The 16,424-nt window shown below is 53.0% G+C and overlaps 1 protein-coding gene across 22 annotated transcripts in view; it reads left to right on the plus strand.

The window, feature by feature from the left end:
* Window positions 1-16,424, plus strand: part of EPB41 (erythrocyte membrane protein band 4.1) — a 200,162-nt gene that overhangs the window by 133,539 nt on the left and 50,199 nt on the right. For 17 of the 22 annotated variants that reach the window (XM_065744481.1, XM_065744483.1, XM_065744476.1 and 14 more), the window contains exon 1: window positions 2,969-3,119. The exons of 2 other annotated variants lie outside the window; for them this stretch is intronic. The gene's annotated coding sequence lies outside the window, so the exon portion shown is untranslated. Of the gene's footprint in view, window positions 1-2,968; window positions 3,120-9,889; window positions 10,018-16,424 lie in introns of those variants that run through there. 3 more of the 22 variants (XM_065744474.1, XM_065744475.1, XM_065744473.1) reach the window with 3 other exon arrangements.

Raw genomic sequence — 16,424 nt, forward strand, 5'->3', positions numbered from 1 at the left:
GGAGAAGGAGAGGTTGGAAGGGAGCTTGGATTTGCAGTGCTGGAGTTTTCTGCCTCCTCCTCCTCAGTGGTTTTCCAACACGCCTGGAGGATGCTGAGCCTCGAGCATCACAGGCTCAGAGAGTGGCTGAAGGCGGAGGGGCCTTGGAGGTCGTCCAGTTCCAGCACCTGCCACTGGGGCTCAGCACGCACGTTTTAAGATCAAGCCCAGACTCTCCCCTTCAGAAGCATTTTAGGTAGCAGGGCCTTTAGGTAGCAGTCTCTGCTCTTCCCTTTGCTCATCCTAAAGCCCTCTGCAGGCACAAAGTCACTGACATCCCCTGTATTCAATTAAATTAATGAATCCTGTTCTCTCTGCTCCTGTTTGTCAATAGGTGGCTGAGGAACTTGCATTTTCCTGCAGTTGCTCAGGGAGAAAGGAGTGATGTTGAGTGCTTGGTAGTCCTCTGAGCACGTGGCAAGTTTTGTCATCCTGGTAGGCAGCACAGCAGGGACGGAGTAGTGATGGTTTTACTGCGTGCCAGACAGCATCGGCCTTTCAGGGCGTGGATTTCTCTATCCTCTCTCCAAACATCCTCGCAGTTGGGTTAAGCTGCTTGCTGGCATTTCAAAACTTCAGGACAGCTTTCTCCCTGCAGGGGTTTGTGTGCAGCCTGTCCTGAGTCATCCTGCATGAATCCGCACGAATTCAGATGCTGAACACGTGAGGGGAGGAGGCAGATGCTGGGACTGAGAGCCGTGCTGGGCTTTAATGTGCCTTTGTGCAGCTGATGCTGTGCAGGAGGAGCTCCCGGGCGGCCCCGCAGGTTGGCCCTGGGCACTGTGTGGCTGCTCTGCTGTGCTGCTGGGGGATTTCCTCGATGCAAGGAGTGGGCTGTTAATAGAAAATGGGCCGAGTCTGAAAGCTGTGACCCTTGGAAACACTACTGCAGCTGGGAGAGGCCTGGCAATGGCACTTCACACCTCGCTTCCCCTGCAAATTGCTCCCTAGCCTCGTGTTGCTCGGTGTGGGACTGCCTGTGGCTCAGCAGAGCGTGCTGCTTGCATCCCAGTGCTGCTCCTCGTGCCACCTGGCAGCACTGGGCTGGATGAAGAAGCTCATTTGCACGGGGCGGTTAATTCTCTGTATGTTTTAATCTCCGTGACCATCTGTGTTCTTGCCTGCGCTGGGGAGATGGAAGCTCTTGGGATTTATTCTCGGAGGTGAACACAGAGAGGTCTGTTTATTCTGTGTCTGTTGAAAACTGCCCCGGGTCAAAGCAGGACAGCCTCATTAGCTCTGGGAACGGCTGTTCCTGTGTCTTCAGGCAAGGAGGGCTCCGCGTGGCAGCAGCTGTCCTGAAAACGTCTGCTGGAAGCGGGGGCTTCAGAAATGCTTTTGAGCGAGGCTCTGTGATGGGCTTGGAGGGTTGGTTTGTGGAGAAGGAATGTCCCAAAGCGCCTTCAGCCTTCCTTAGAGCCCAGCCCAGGCTTTGTCAGCCCGTGGGGTGTGACCAGACCCCAGCAACCTCTGCAGGCTCTGCCCTGGTGAGCACCGTGGGTGGAGCTCAGATCCGGGCTTTGGTGAGACTGCTCCTCCGGACGGGGGCGTCCCCGTGGAGCACTGCAGCCAGGGCACCGGTACCCGTGGGGGCTGCAGTAGCATCTCCAAAAAGACTTGGGTGGGCTGCTGCTGTTGCAAGCAGCACCTGAGGTCTTACTCTTCTTGGGTTCTCATGTTTGTGGGCTGGGGCTCTGCAGCTGCTTGCAGGGACCTTGCCCAGGATCAGGGTGCTGTGCAGCTGTGGGGCAGCACTGCACTCATCCAGCACGGTGGAAACTGTCTCTGCTCTGCAGTTAAGTTCTGCTCCTGCTCACCATGCTAAGGAGTGCTCTTGTGGGTGTGCTCTTTGCAGCTGTGGTGCTCTGGGTCCCACGTGTGGCTCCGGAGCTGGAGGTGGCTTTCCACGAGAGCTGTCTGCAGATCTCCATCCGCCTCTGTCCCATTGAAGTGAACCGTTTGGGCTGGGAACCTTTCTTACGCGGGGAAAACCCTCCCTGCTCTTTCAGGCCCCTGCACGGTCCTCAGATGGAGGGGTTGTCCTGGGCTGAAGCTGAAGGTCTTTGAAAGGAGAGCTCCCTTCAGCTGCTCGCTGGGCTCTGGTGCCAGCAGATGGGAACCCCTGATATCAGTGAGCACTCTACGCCCCATGCTCCAGCTGGGAGGGCTCCTGGGCTCGCTGGAGATGACTGTGCAGGGACAGCAGCAGTGCGTGGTGGATGTGATGGATGGGAACAAACTTGTGCCCGTTACTCCGGTGCAGCTCAGTGCCCCACGTGTGCTGCTGTGTGCTTGTGTCAGAGCAGCTCCCGACCATACCTCGGGCTGGGGGGATTGTCTGGGGGCATTTTAGGGCTCTGGTGTGTGCCCACAGGAGCACGCTGGCCGTGGCTGAGAGGCCCATTGCTCTCTTGAATCTCTTCGTTTAGTTAATGATCCTTTTGTTGAGAGGATTAGGGTTTAGAGGCCTCTGGCAGAGTGTTAATTAAATTAGGTCTATGGGTGTTTTGTTGAGTTTTTAAAGCCCACTAGAGGGCTCAGTTGAAGCCCTTTAGAGTTGGGGCTGGAAGCACGCTGTGCCAAGTCCACCCCCTGCTTAATGAAACCTAAAAGAGAAGCTGGAAGTTATGCAAGGCCGTAGGAGCCGGGGTGGAGCTGAGTGCTCCTCCAGCCCAGCTCTGCCAGGGCCACCTGAGGCACCCCGGGCACCCCGCGCTGCCACGGGGCGTTGTGTCACCGCCTTCTGCTTTATCAGCGTTAGGTAACAGGCTGATTTATTTTTTTCCTTCCCTTCCGCACTCGGTGTTTACATTTCTAAGAAGTGGCCCGACGTGATAGTCCGGTTCCTCCTTCTGTTCTGGGAAAAGCCAGATGCTCCGCTTCACTTACACGAACTGCTGCGGGGATCGCGTGAAGCACGAATGTGAGCGCTTGGCTCTGTGGCTGGAGGGGTATTTCTAGCACGTGTAGGGCTTTTCTGTGGCTGGGGCTGCTTACTGACCGGTGTTTCTTGTCCTTTCTTTCCTGTGCACTGCCCCGTGATGGATCCTGGTGCTTCGGCCCTGCTGCTTCGCCTCTGGGTAAGTACTGCTCCAGGGAAACTGTTGTAGTGAACCACGTGGGCTTTCACAGTGAGCTGGCTTCTTCCTTCCATCTTAAACTCGGGAGCGTTGGTTGTTTAAATAAAGTGGGGTTTATCGTGTGCGTGTGTTCACGTTTGAGATACTGAGAGGCATTTCGGACAGCAGTTTCCAGGCCAGGGGTGTAAGATGGAGCTGTTTGCATGAGCCCGGGCTGGTGAGTGCTGACCCTGAGCTGGTAGCACATGGAGCTGTGAAGGCATGGAGGTAGAGGCAAGCAGTGCTCCCTTTTCTCCCCGGATTTCTCCCAGGAGCTGTTGACTGTGCTGCGGTTGTGTAAGAGCCTCCCTGGAGGCTGCAGCTGGGCTGGGCTCCCCGGGGTAGAAATGCAGTTGTGTGCAGCTTTGCAGGGTGCACACAGCAGCCTGAGGCTCTTCTTGTAGGAGAGGAGGGGAAACACACAACAGAGAAGTGCACCGGGCACTGGTGTTTCCAGCTTACGTTCATGGAGATCCTTCTTTGCATGGGGGAAAATCCTCTCGGTTGGGTTGGGTTCCTGTGGTCTCTCAGCAGAGGTTTGGTGGCAGGGGAAGGCACTGGGTGCAGAGGACTTTATTCTCCACTCAGCATTATTACACAGTGCCTCACTGGGGAGGGGAGGAGATGAATCAGATCCAAGAGTGAACCTGTTGTTCTTACACGGAGCTAAGTGAAGTGCTATATTTGGAAGCTGAGTGACTGCTGTTCTGAATGAGCGGCTTTTGCTACTGAGTCTCTAAGAGAAGGAAAATTAATTAACCAGAGAATCTGCCTTGATCAGAGGTGCTGAGCTGCCATCCAAACCCCAAGTAGTCATTTGAATGCAGGATAAAGCCCTTCTGCATGAAAGGTTTAACTGCAAGAGATGCAGGCGGGCAGAGCTGGTGTCTGAAGGAGAATGGGAGCAGAGTGCAGTGCATTTCACTGTTCCTGCTGCTTGTGGGCTGTGGGGGGCTGACCCTGAAGCTAGATGAAACACCGTGTTAATCTCAGTCAGCAAGCAAGAGGCCGAGTGGTACCTTGTTAGAGATGGCAGAGAGAAAGGTTCTGTGGTACGGTTTCAGTGGATCAGGAATAACCCTGACCCTTACTTAGCAAAGGTTTGTGTTGCCTTTCCAACTTTAAGCCTGGCTTGTCTCAGAGCTAAACACACAGTGCATGGGAGCTGTGGTCTCTTCTCCTGGCACAGAGTTGGGCAGCAAGGCTGAGTACCACGAGCAGCTTCTAGGAGGAGGTGCTCTGAAAGGAGCTGGAGAGCAGAAACAGGAAAACACTGAGTTGCACATGCAGCAAGAAGAGTCTGTGACGTCTGGGGTTGTGTTCTGGACCTTCACATACGTTGCCATTGTTTGAAGCCTGTCAGGAAATCTTTAGCGAGGTCAGGGGAGGTGTGTGCTGTGGGAAAATGTTGAGAGCTGTTTGTTGTAGGGGTGTGTCCTTCTGTGTGTTGGCACTGGCGGGGCTGTGAGCTGGATGCTGTGATCTCTAAGCTTACCTGCTCATGAAATTGTTTCTCTCTTGCTTAATTAACAGAGGTATTCTTCTCCTACAAAAGGTGGCTGCTGCATGGAGCTGTTGAACAGCTGTTGCGCTGTAAACTTGGGCCTTTCTGTGTCTTGTATTCCAGGTGTAGCTCAAAGAGGAAGAGCAAATGAGGTCTTTCACTTTTCTACCTTCCAGTGAGATTTTCTGCTCAAAGTCTCTCCTGGAAACGAGGCAGCAGGGTTTCCCTTCTGTTTCTCCCACCCTGTCAGAAGAGGTGGTCAGAATCCAAAGTGGTGTCAAGCTCCGGGGCTGGCTTTGCTAACTGTTTCCACTTGACCGCTTTGCCAGGCAGTGAAACAGTTCTCATTGTGGCGTTTAAAACAGCAGCACTGCCTTCTGAATTACCATCTAATTAAATGAAAGTGGAAAAAACCCCAAACCAACAACAAACAAACAAACAAACAAAGAACCTCAAAGCATGTGAGCTTTCTGTATCCCTTGTTGCATAAGAAAAGCTGTTTTGACCTAAAAATCAACATTGCAAAGCAGCCCCAACAGAGATGCTTTGCTCGCAGCTCTGTGGGCAGTGCAGCAGTTGCTACTGTTCTTGGAGAGCCATTCACACAGTGGCAGCTGCGAGCCCTCTTCAAAACAGTTACTCCCTTGAGACTTGCTTCCCTCCTACTGGATGGTTGGAGGAACCCCGCTGTGGAGGCAAATAATTAGAAATAAAAGATGGCAGCTTAATGATGATGAGCTTCTTTCTGGTGCGGTCCGTGGTGGAAGCGGGACGCAGGGGTGAGATCCGGGCTCTGTGCGTCGCAGAGCCATTGCTGCACCCCTCACTGGAAGGATGTGCACCGTGCTGACCTGCAGCTGTGCCTTTGTGAACCCGCAGAATGTGCCAAACTAACTGAGCTGTGCTGTTAATTTCACTAAGAAACCCTTTTCCTGGGATGACTTTCAGCAGTTAGCTGTGGCCCCTACCCGCAGCTTTCCTCGGGATCTCTCATTTCCCTCCTGACCCCAGTGCTTGGGTTCTGCCTACCAGAACTGCTTCAGCTTTTCTTCCTAAAACAAGCAGGGAAATATACGCCCTTAAACAAAGCCCTGAAATGCCTCGTTTTGTAAAGCTTCAGAAGAAGTGGTGGTGATGTGATGCTACCCTCTGGGACTTTGCCCTATTGATATTAATCTTTTTGAAGCTGGTATCCATGACTGCCGTTTTCAAAGCTTAATATACTGCATTTCAACTGAGCTTAGAAGTCTTTTTTTATTTTATTTTTTTTTTCATTTGTGATATGGAAATGTGCACCAATTAATCAATGTGCACCTGCAGAACTGCCTCTCTCAGCAGGCTCTGGCTATGCTGCATTAGGTTATGGGATCATCTGGAGAGAGGACGCAGGGTGACAGATCTGATCCCGTTAGTAGCTTAAGACAGACCCTGCAAGGTCCAAGGAGATAGGTGGGGGAAGCAGCACTGAGCAGGGTGCTCCAGCTCTTATTTGTGGGAGAAATGAGGTGGCCTGTGCTCTGCTTATGGCCGATACTTGCTTCCCTCTGTCTGCTGAACTGAATTGCTCAGAGCCAAAGGATGCTCTGCCCAGGCTGGGGGAGCAGCAGTGTGGAGTCAAATCTATGCTTGAACAACCTTTTGTGACAGCTTCACCTAACCGTGGGGGGGAGAAGCAAAGCACACCTTCCTGGTGTTACTTAAGCAGCCTCTCCTTGCTGCAGTTTGACTTCTCAGCCATGCGAGGAGTAAATCAGCCACTGACGTTCTTTGTTTGTGGTATGGCTCTTCTGTGTCCCTGCCTTACAGCTGGTCCCTAGGTGGCACTAACTGTTATTTTTAGGTTTGTTTCAACAAAGGCTGCATAGCTGAGCGTGTCCCCTGCTGAAGTGACAGCTGTGTCCCTGGCCAAGCTGGCTGCTCGTGTTTGGTGTAGCGTGCTGGCACGGGGCTCTGGTGTCCTCCTGCTGCCCCAAACCAAGGTTTTTAGCAGCATCTCCTGGAATTCTTAGCGAGGGATAGGGAGCACAGGCACTCTGTGAGCACACTCCTCTATTTTTGGTTGTCTTCTTTCCACTAAGGCTGTTAGGGAAGGCTGTTAGAACTGGGAAATGCTTGAAATGAGGAGTGCTCGTGGCCTGATGGTCGGTGTCTGTTGTTCCTCTTGTGCTGGCTTTTCCCATGGCTCAGTCCACTTCTCAGACAGCTCAGAGCCACACTGACTCTGTCTTTTCCTGAGCATGCACCAGTTGTACTCACAGCATTGCCTGTAATCTATGCCCTGGGGTTTCTAAGCACTTTCTAGCTCCTTTAAGTGCAGCCACTTGTGTGTTTAATACTTCCTACCCAAACTTAAGGGGAAAAGTATTTCCCCCTCAGCGTAGAAACACTTTGCCATATGAAAACTCAGTCCTGCAATCTTAGGCTGACCTCCTCTGATCTTTAAATGGTGCATCTTGGCAGAAGCATGCTTTACATGCTGTCTCTAAGCCCTGGAACAAAGCTGACTTTCCAGGGAGCTGTTCCCTGTGCTGGCACACAGCCTGGAGAGAGCCGGCGCTCCTCTTCATCTGTTTTATTCCTCTTCCTTCTTGGAGCTGGTCTGCTTTGTAGCAAAATGCTGTATCAAATGAACACCAGCTTCGTGCAGATCAGTGATGGGGCTTAAATTCACCAGGTTCTGGGTCAGGAATTCCTGGGTATAGGGGAAGCAGCCTGGTCTTCCCTTCTGCCCTCACCAGAAGGCACCCACATACACCATCCCAGTTCCAAAAATACATGGTGGCTGGATTCTCATACCCAAAGGAAGAACATGTGGTTTTAATTCTGCAACGATGGCCTTTAAATGGCACAGTTCCTGCAGTTGAAAGAGAAATAAAAATAAATAAAAAGAAAAAAGAAAACTCTCCCATAGACAATCACATAGAAAAGACCAGGAGGAGCAGCTTGGATTTAGCACGACTTGGCACTGGCTGCCATGCTGCCAAGTGGATTCACAACAGCAAAGTCTCTAAGCCTGTTTGACTATGGAGCGTGCTGTTTGTCCCTTTAATGAACTGCTCAACAATGAATTGATAGTTGGTTTTGGAGAGGGAGAGCACTGTGGCAGGCAAAGGGAGGCTTGTCTTTGCAGAAATGTGTGATACAGAGCTGGGTGAGCGTGGATGGCCCAGGCTGCTGCCAGTGTGCACACACGTTGTGGAAAAGCGATGCAGCATTTTCTGTTTCTTTGTGATTCTGTGAAAATTTCTTGAGTTTGCAGTTTGGTCTGTTGGAGGTCAGTTACTACAGGCTGTTTCTGGCTGTGTTATCACTTGCATGCTATATCAAGAGGTGAGCACAGGAGAAATTAAGCATTAGCTGAAGCACCCTTCCTTCTAGGTGAATATTTTACCAGGGCTATCTTTGCCCTTCATCACTGTGTTTTACAGTAAAGCAATGCTTGTGGAGCTGAAGGGAGATTTCCTCTACACCTCATCCTGGCCCTCTGCTATCAGCCAGCTCTGCACTGCTGATGGTGACACGAAATCTGGGAAGAGGAGCCAAGGGCAGAGGGCCAGTGCTGGCACAGCAGAGCCACCTGCTCTCCTCCCACCTTGTTTGCTCTGTGAAATGGCTGCTGCCACCTTCGAGATGCTCTCTTTGAGAGAAGAACGTGGCATGTAAACTGAACATGCCTACTGTGGGTGCAGTACGTACAATGTGCACGCCACCAGCTTGCTTATAACAGTGGACTGTAAGTGATTCAGTTGGCCAGCTTCCTTTCTTTGTTTTCTTAGGGCTTGGAGTAATCCTGACTATTTCTCTTCATCCTAAATTCTCCCTGCTTTGGGGGAGGAAGCACCAATACCAGCGCGCTGCATAGTTCCTTTGTTTAGACTGGGAATTCCTCATTTAGAGAAGCTCCTCAGGGTATGGAGAGCTATGTGAAGTTTATTATCTGTGCTGGTAGCGCTCTAAACACATTGTTCTCCAGCGATGGCAAAGCAGGAGCCCCATCTTATAAGTGCGTTAAGGCACGAATCCTAGCAGCGGTGCATCCCGCAGGGCATCGGATCACCTCACAAAGGATATTTTTATGAAGAACTTACCTCAGCTGGAGTTAATCTGATGCCTGGAAGCTCTTAAGATGCTGCAGGCGGACTTAGAGCCTCTTGCCCATCACACAGCCAGAGGTCCTCTGCGCTGGTCCCGGTGTGACCTGGTTGGTTTGCACTGAGCATCCGCACAACGGCTCCGAAGGAACGGCTTCTGCCTTTAGAGATCACAGATGCCTCACATGAGTGCATTTCCTTTCCTTAGCCCTACACGCAGCATCTGAATACCAAGAAATCCTGATTTATTAAAATAATTCCCCATCTCTATGTGACTCCGGCGAGCGACTTAAACCGGTGTGTGTGTGTGGGTCTTTAAATGATTGCAATATCAGCACCGGGCGAACTGTTCTTATAGTGAAGAATGTGAGAAATGTCCATTGCTTCCTATGGGATTTCAGAGGTCAGTTTGTGGGGCTGTGCAGGAAGGGAGAAGCTATAGAGGCTGAGGCTGAAATTTACACGCGTGCATCGCCCACGGTGCTATCTCCGTACACAGAAGAGGATTTTTGTTTGATGTTTTTCTTTTGTGTGTGTGTGTCTGTTTCTTTTTCTGTTCCCTGCAGAAGGATCGCTGGGCCCAGCCTCAGCCACCATCATCCCGGAGGCACTCTCGTGTCCGTGTCCCCTTTGCTTTCTCTTGGCCGTGGGCTCCCAGCCCCGATTTAACACCAGAACACCTCCTCAAGGAGCTGGGATTTGGGGGGGAGGGGGGGGGGAGTCCACCTTTTGCCCCCTCAGACCGGGTCCTTTCTCCATCTCCCTGAGGTAACCCTTCCTGCGCTGTCCCTCGGCTCTCCCCCACCCCCCGACACCGCGCTCCGGAATCTGGGTCACGGAGGACGTGGCCGCTTGGGATATTACGAGGCGAGAACGCCTCTTTCTGCCCCTTTTCCGAGCCCTGAGGGGAGAGCGCGGGATGAGGGGGGGGAGAACTGCTGCTCCCCCCGCCCTCCCCGCCGGCCGCCGTTTCTCTTCCGCCAATAGGAGGGCGGCGCGGCGTCCCGCCCTCTGAGATCGACCAATGGGAACTTACTACAGTGTTGTGGGTGGGGGCGGGACCGGGGGCAGAGCCAGAGTGCGGGCGGGAGGGCGAGAGAAGGGCGGGAGGACGCTGCCGGCGGGCGACGGCGGGGGCTCTGAGCGGCACGGCTCGGATTGCTTCGGCTCGGCTCGGCTCGGCTCAGCTCGACCCCAAGGCAGCGCACTGAGGGCTCTTCGTGGGGCCCCGGTGCGCTGCGTGAGGCGCAGCAGGGGCGGGTGGGTAAGTGCGCGTGCACGCGTGGCCGTGTGCGCGGGCACGGCTCGCCCGGGCGCGCGCCGTTGGTTCTTTTTTTTTGCACGGCGCGGGTGTGTGGGCGCCGCGGTGCATGCGTTGTGCGCGGGGCTGCGTGCGTGCATGCGTGACGCGTAGCCCGCGTGTGCATGCTGTGCAAGCGCTGCGTGTGCGTGGTATTGCTTGCACGGTTGGTTGGTCTCCGCGCGCAGTGCGCGCGCTCTGTGTGCGCAGGTGCGTGTGTCGTGGAGCACTGCACGCTGCGAGGCCCGAGAGCAGTGCTGGGGGGGGGCTGGGGGCTGCCGGGGTGGTTGGCAGTGGGGCCGAGGTCCTGGCAGTGCACCTGCAGCACTCCTGTGCTGCTGGCTTTTATCCCCCGGCACTGCGGGGATTGCGGTGGGAGCAGTCAGAGGGGCTGGGACGGAGCTGACATCGTGCGGTGGGGGGGGGTGCGTTGCGGTGCCCTCGCTGCGGGCTCCGTGGGTTTGGGGTGGGCTGCGTGGACGGCCCCCCCCCCCCAAAGCTTTGGGTGCACGGATGTGGCTGAGCTGCACGCCTGGCAGCTCAGAGCTCAGTTCTTAGAAGCCATCCCGATTCTGGGGCTGATTTTAGCTTTGCTATTCCATAACTGAACATAACATAATCCCCATGAGACCCATGAGGGGAGGAGACCTGCTGGGTGGGACCTGACACCCTACTGCTCCAGGTTCTGCCCTCTGTGGACCTGGAGCTGCTCTCGTGGCTCTTTGTGCTGTGACAGTGTTGGCAGCTCAGTGGAGGTTCTGCAGCGCTGCGATTGTGGCAGTGGGGATGTTCTGCTTGCTGGAGGGCCCAGTGCAAATGGTGCTTTTACTGAACGTGTGTGCAAATAGTGCCAACCTCGAGCACCTCTGGATACATCTCTGCTGTGTGCTGGTGTGAATTAAGGCTGTGGGGTTTGTCAGTCTCTGCTGACATGGCAAAGCTGCCCAATGGGGTCTGTGTTCTGGGGTTCTCTGGCAAACGTCGTCCGCTGCTGAGGTTGAATTGGGATAAACACAGCACCCCTTACTTTTATAGCCAGATCAGACTTATCAAGCAGAGAGGAATTATGGGGTTTTGGCTTTTTCTTTCAATTTTTGTTTTTCTCCTGTGTCAGTCTGGATTAGAAGAACAAGAATTGAGTTTTGAGCTGCTCTCCCAGTCACAATGTGCACCAAATCCCTCTCGGGAGTGCAGCAGTAGTGATGAGGGGCAGTGCTCCTGCCCAGCACCTCTGCCTGGGGTTGGAGATGGGGGTCGGGGGGGCTCTTCACTGCCCCTCTCTGAGCACCATGTGCTGCTCCAGCCCAGAAGTGCTTTAACAGTTACGCTCCAAATTGGCACTTCTGCCTCCAGGAGAGCACCCCCAAACCGCCTGCACCCTTTGCATGAGTGGATGTGATGTCTGCAGTTGACAGCGTTTGGTTTTGGGAAAGCGGCAGAGCATCTCGTGTCTTTTCCGACTCTCCATTTGCTGCTTGTTGAGCAAATATTGAAATGGATGCGAGGTGGGGTGATAGATGCACGGTTTCTCTCGTAAGCAGCCGCGTTTACAAATTCATTCATTAGCGATCAAAGCGTGGCTGTGCTGTGCAGCTCGCGGGCATGGAGCCACGGGACGTCAGCTGCTCTGCTGCTCTGAGTGTGGAGATGTGGCCTGCAGCGTGCAAGGGAAAATGTGTGTGTGTGGGGGGGTTGGATGGGAGCTGTGTGCCTGCTCCGCTCGCTGAGTCCTTGTGGGCTCCTGGCAGCAAAGGGCAGAGGGCTGTGGAGGTGTTACAGACGTTGCTGTAGTACGAGGGGGTGCAGACAGCTCTACATCACACCTTGTGCTTTGATACTCCCCTCTGAACTTACTGCCTTTTCCCTGGCTGCACTTCCTCCCAGTGCAACTTTTTAGAGCATCAAGAGGTGCCAGGCACTCCGACTGCTCTCTGTGCAGTCCCACCCTCCCATCCTGCAGCTCCAGGGGTAGCCCTGTGCCGTGCTTTCTGTCTCAGGTGGAGCTTGCAGCTGGGGCTCGGCGATGCTCTGCAGGGCTTGCTCTGCTCTCCTGGTGCTTGGCTTTTGCTGTAATCCTCTGTAGATTAAGCAGGCGACCGCACGTAAAGATTTCTCTGTATACTTCTCATCTGTTGCGCTGTTCTGATCAGTTCTGTGGTTCCTTAAGTTGCCAAGAGCTGTAGGATGCAGCACGGCAGGGATTTGTCTCTGTCCATCGGGTGGATTAGATAGGAAGGTCCATGGCTTGCAGTTAATCCAGATTAATATTATTAGTTTCCTTACGCTCAGTCGGTTGTTTACGCCTGTTTTCTGTTTATCTGAAATTTTGCTTTTGTAATAGCACTGACGTTATGTATTAACACAAAATGCTTTTAATTCTTCGGTGTAGATGCACTAAATCTTAAATCTTTGTTTTAATGCAGCAGTTCTGCAGAGAGGGAAACTGTGTGGGCTTTGGGTGTGAGCAGTCGTGTGCATTTGGATTCTGCTGCAATTCTGATCCACGCTCTGGTGCAAATGTGCTTTAGGTGTCCACAGCAAGCACATCCAGCAGCATGTCCTGCTGGGCTGCACATCATTTTAACTGGTGCTGCCAGAGGGGACCGAGCACTCCACGCCCCACACCGTGGACTTGCCACCTTGCAGAGTTCTCCCTTGCATCTGTTACTGAGAGCGAGCGCCGTGTGATGTCACTGCATCAGCCCAGCTTCCAGTAGGTGCACGCCACACACTAACCTTCTCCTTCTCCATGCCTGCAGCCTGCTGCACGTGCTTTGGGAGGAACCTTCTCCCTGCCTAAACCCAGGCATCAGCTCGGCATGAGTTTCAGTTGCAGCAGGACGCAGCGTGGATGGAGCGTGCAGCCTGGGGCACGGCTTGGTGGTGGCAGCTTTGGACTGGTTGGCTATTTCTATGAAAAACACAATTCCTTTGAGCACACAGGTCACCCGTTGTAGGCTGATTATTTCCTCCCCTTCCCCGCCCCGCGTAATGCATGTGTGTGAGAGAGATAATTAAAAGCTTTTCGTTAAATGAATGACTAAGCTGCTCACGTGGCTGCGTAGAGGAATTGTGGAGTCGAACCCTGGGAAGCAGAAGATGTCGCAGGGCCGCCCCTCGTGCCTCCATCACCACCTCCTGTGGGTGCATACTCCTTGGTTAGGCCCTCCTTCCCAGGGCCTTCATCCCCTGGGCCTTGAGCATTGCTGGGGGGGTAACACTGCTGGGCCAAGCCCCACTGTCTTAGCTGGGAGCTGTTTCTCCTCCTGCACCTCCTTGCCTTGCTTGTTTCCTCCTAGCTCCCAAACTTGCTGAAGGAAGACCATCTAGCATAGCTTGCAAGAGAGCAGCGAGGATTTTGTTGCAGTTTGGTTTTGAGCAGAGGCAGTGAGCCCCGGCGCTGCCCCAACCCTCAGTTCCCCGCTGCTGTTATCTCCAGCTGCCAACTTGAAAGTGAGCGTGTGCAGCGAGAACCTGGTGAAAGACACAGGGGGTAAACGCACCGAGTGCTGGAGCATAGACTGAAGTGTGGGCTGTCTGCTAGCAGCTGCAGAAATAACTTTCGTCTGTGTACAAATCAGAAACGTGTGGGGCTTGGGGAGGAGTGCAGCTGCACAGAAAATGAGCATTCTCAGCACAGTGACTGTTGGATATTTGGCTTCTATGAATCTGTGGTCCAAAGGCACTTGCACGCTTTCTTGGAGAGGAGGAACAGCTGGGAGGAGAGGCTCATTTGGGAGGGATGAATACAGATTCAGTGTGTGTTGCTTTTCCCTTTTGTTTCCACGTGCAGCCGGGCCCTGCGATGTGTTCACATGTGCTGGGAAGAGCTCTTCCAGGTGCACTGCTTTGCAGAGTTAATGATGAGGATCGGCCGCCTTCAGTCTGCAGGAGTTTCTGACAGATAGTTCAATGTTGCTGAGGGAATGGGTCATCTAACAACGGGGAATAACAGGAGTGATGAGGTCAACATGGGAAGGGTGTGCTGAGCAGCACGGGATGAAGGCTGTGTGCTGGATTTCTCTGCCCACGGCTGCTGCTGATCCCATTTCCAGCATGCATGTGTTGTTAGAGGAGAGCATTTCTCCAGGGCTGTTGTTCTGCGTTTTGTTTCGAGTGTGGCTGCTGTTATTTCCCCCTTGCCTACCTCTGCTCTCTTCAACAAACACTTCCTGTGTTTACGTGCAGCACTATCTGCTCTGTTTGTTCCTGCCTGTGTGCTTCCTTTCCCTCCCTCAAAATGTGGCTGAGAATCATAGAACAGAATCACTGAGGTTGGGAAAGACCCTTGGGATCACCACCCAACCTGTGCCCATAACCACATCTCTCAGTGCCACAGCTCTGGAGCACCTCCAGAGTCAGTGACCCCAAACACCCAACCTGACCGTCCCCCAGTGCAACTCAAGGCCGTTCCCCTCTCGTCCCATCGATCATGGTGCTGCTCTCCCAAATGGAAGCTGTAACACGAACCCCAGTGCCTCAAGCAATGATATTTCCCACCTTCCATCTCATTTTGCTCCTGGAGGGAGGTGGTGTTGCAGGGCGCTGATGCAGAGAACGTTCCCCTCCTGCATCCAGGTACGTGAGCTCTGCCTGCAGCCCCTGCCTTTGCAGCTGCTGCTGCTCCACTGCTTATTGAACAATGATGATTGGCAAGTAGACATCTTCCCCTTGTAAGGGTGTAGTTTACTGGGAAGAGGTCCCACCATATGATGGGTAGAGAGGGAGAGCCTGGGACGTGGGATCTGTTAGCGCTGTATCTGCGTGCCTCCAGAGGCAGAACAGCTGCTGTGTGATGACCACGAGCGATGACTTGAGCAAAGCAAGGAGGCTTGCAGTAAAAGCAACACAACGTGTTGCTGTGATGCCTTTTGTGCAGCTTTCTTTCCTTCCCTAATTATATTAGGCTCTCTGATCGCTGTGCCAGGCAGCTTTTTTGGTCTGGGTTTGGTCCGTGCAGCTCAAATTGCAGGAAAAGGAATAGATGTGCAGTTGGGTATGCTTTTTTTTTCCCCTCCTGTTGTGAGTTGGAGATGCACCTCTGCATCCCTGCAGGCCCCGTGAAACACAGTGGCTCTTGGCACAGAAGCAGATGCAAGAAAAGGCTTAGCCATGATTTATTTTGGAGTAACACCTCTGACTTTGGCCTTTTGCATCGTGAGCAGCATCGTAAGGAGATGGAGCTGTGCCCCTCTGGTGGCTTGTCTGTGAAATGTGCTGAAAAACATGGGTAGATCTCTGCTCATCTTTGGAAATGGTTTCACCTTCTGACTCCGGTGAGCAAACAATGGGCAGGCAGTCATACTGAAACTGAAAGCTCATCATTGAAACTTCTGCAGGGCTTTCAACATCACCACTATAAAATCACCAACGGAAAGGTGGGGAACACTGAATTTTACCCAAAATGCCTATTCTAGTAAACACGTTGAGGTGGGGGTGCTGCAGGCTGCAGTTACAGCAGTGGTGGAATTCCTCCTGTGCTGTCCTGATCCACTGCAGCAGAATCACTCCTTGAGGTCATATTCTGAGATGTGCTTTCATTCATTTCAAGCAGAAAAGCACAAATGTTTTGGTATTCCTTCGGCTGGAAAACACCACCTGAGCCTTTCTACCAAATTTGGGGTCTTGGAAGTGGTGCATCAGTGCAGCCAGCTGCTCCATAGGGCTGGCTCAGCTCACCCATGAGCTTCATCCCAGCCGTGCTGTGTAAGCCACGTCCATCTCTGCTGGAGGAATCACCTGCAGAGTGTGTGGCTTTTGTGTGCATTTCTGGGCTCAGCTTGATGCTTGTTCAGAAAAATCCGTCTTAGCTGCTCCAAGCAATGAATCGTATTTTCTAAGTGCAAACTGAAAGCCAGTTGGACTTGGAGCACTGCAGATATTTAGCTGGTAGGTGGCTGGTTTGTCGTGCAAGCCATGAGCCCATGTGGTTCCTGGCACAGCCCTCATGTGGCTGCAGTGACTGTATTTGCAATCTGCGTTTGCTGTGAGCAGGAACAAGCGTGGCACTTGCTGTCTGCATAGCGGGCTGCCTTTGGTGTTGAATGTTTGTGAACAGGGATGTGTGTCCTTCATGTGACATCTGAGGTACTCCCATCTGATGGGTTGGTCTGCTGGCACCGGAGGGTTATGTTTGGATGGTAGTTTCCTGTTTTTAGGCGTGCTCAAAGTTGTTTGTGGTGCTCATGACGATGTTGTTGTGCAGATGAACTGTAAACAAGCGTTCCCTGGATGACCACTGATGGTTTCATCACTGCTTTTCATATCAAATATCTCATGGACCCGAATGGCACTTTCTACTGCCCCAAAGTGCTCCACTGAAGCAGCGACAGCTGCACATAAACCACCCACGTTCCCCAGTGTCTCTCTTA

This window comes from Cyrtonyx montezumae, unplaced genomic scaffold (genome assembly GCF_038088225.1).
Source record: "Cyrtonyx montezumae isolate F1298 unplaced genomic scaffold, pur_monq_1.0 scaffold_31, whole genome shotgun sequence".
Classification (NCBI taxonomy): Eukaryota; Metazoa; Chordata; class Aves; order Galliformes; family Odontophoridae; genus Cyrtonyx; species Cyrtonyx montezumae.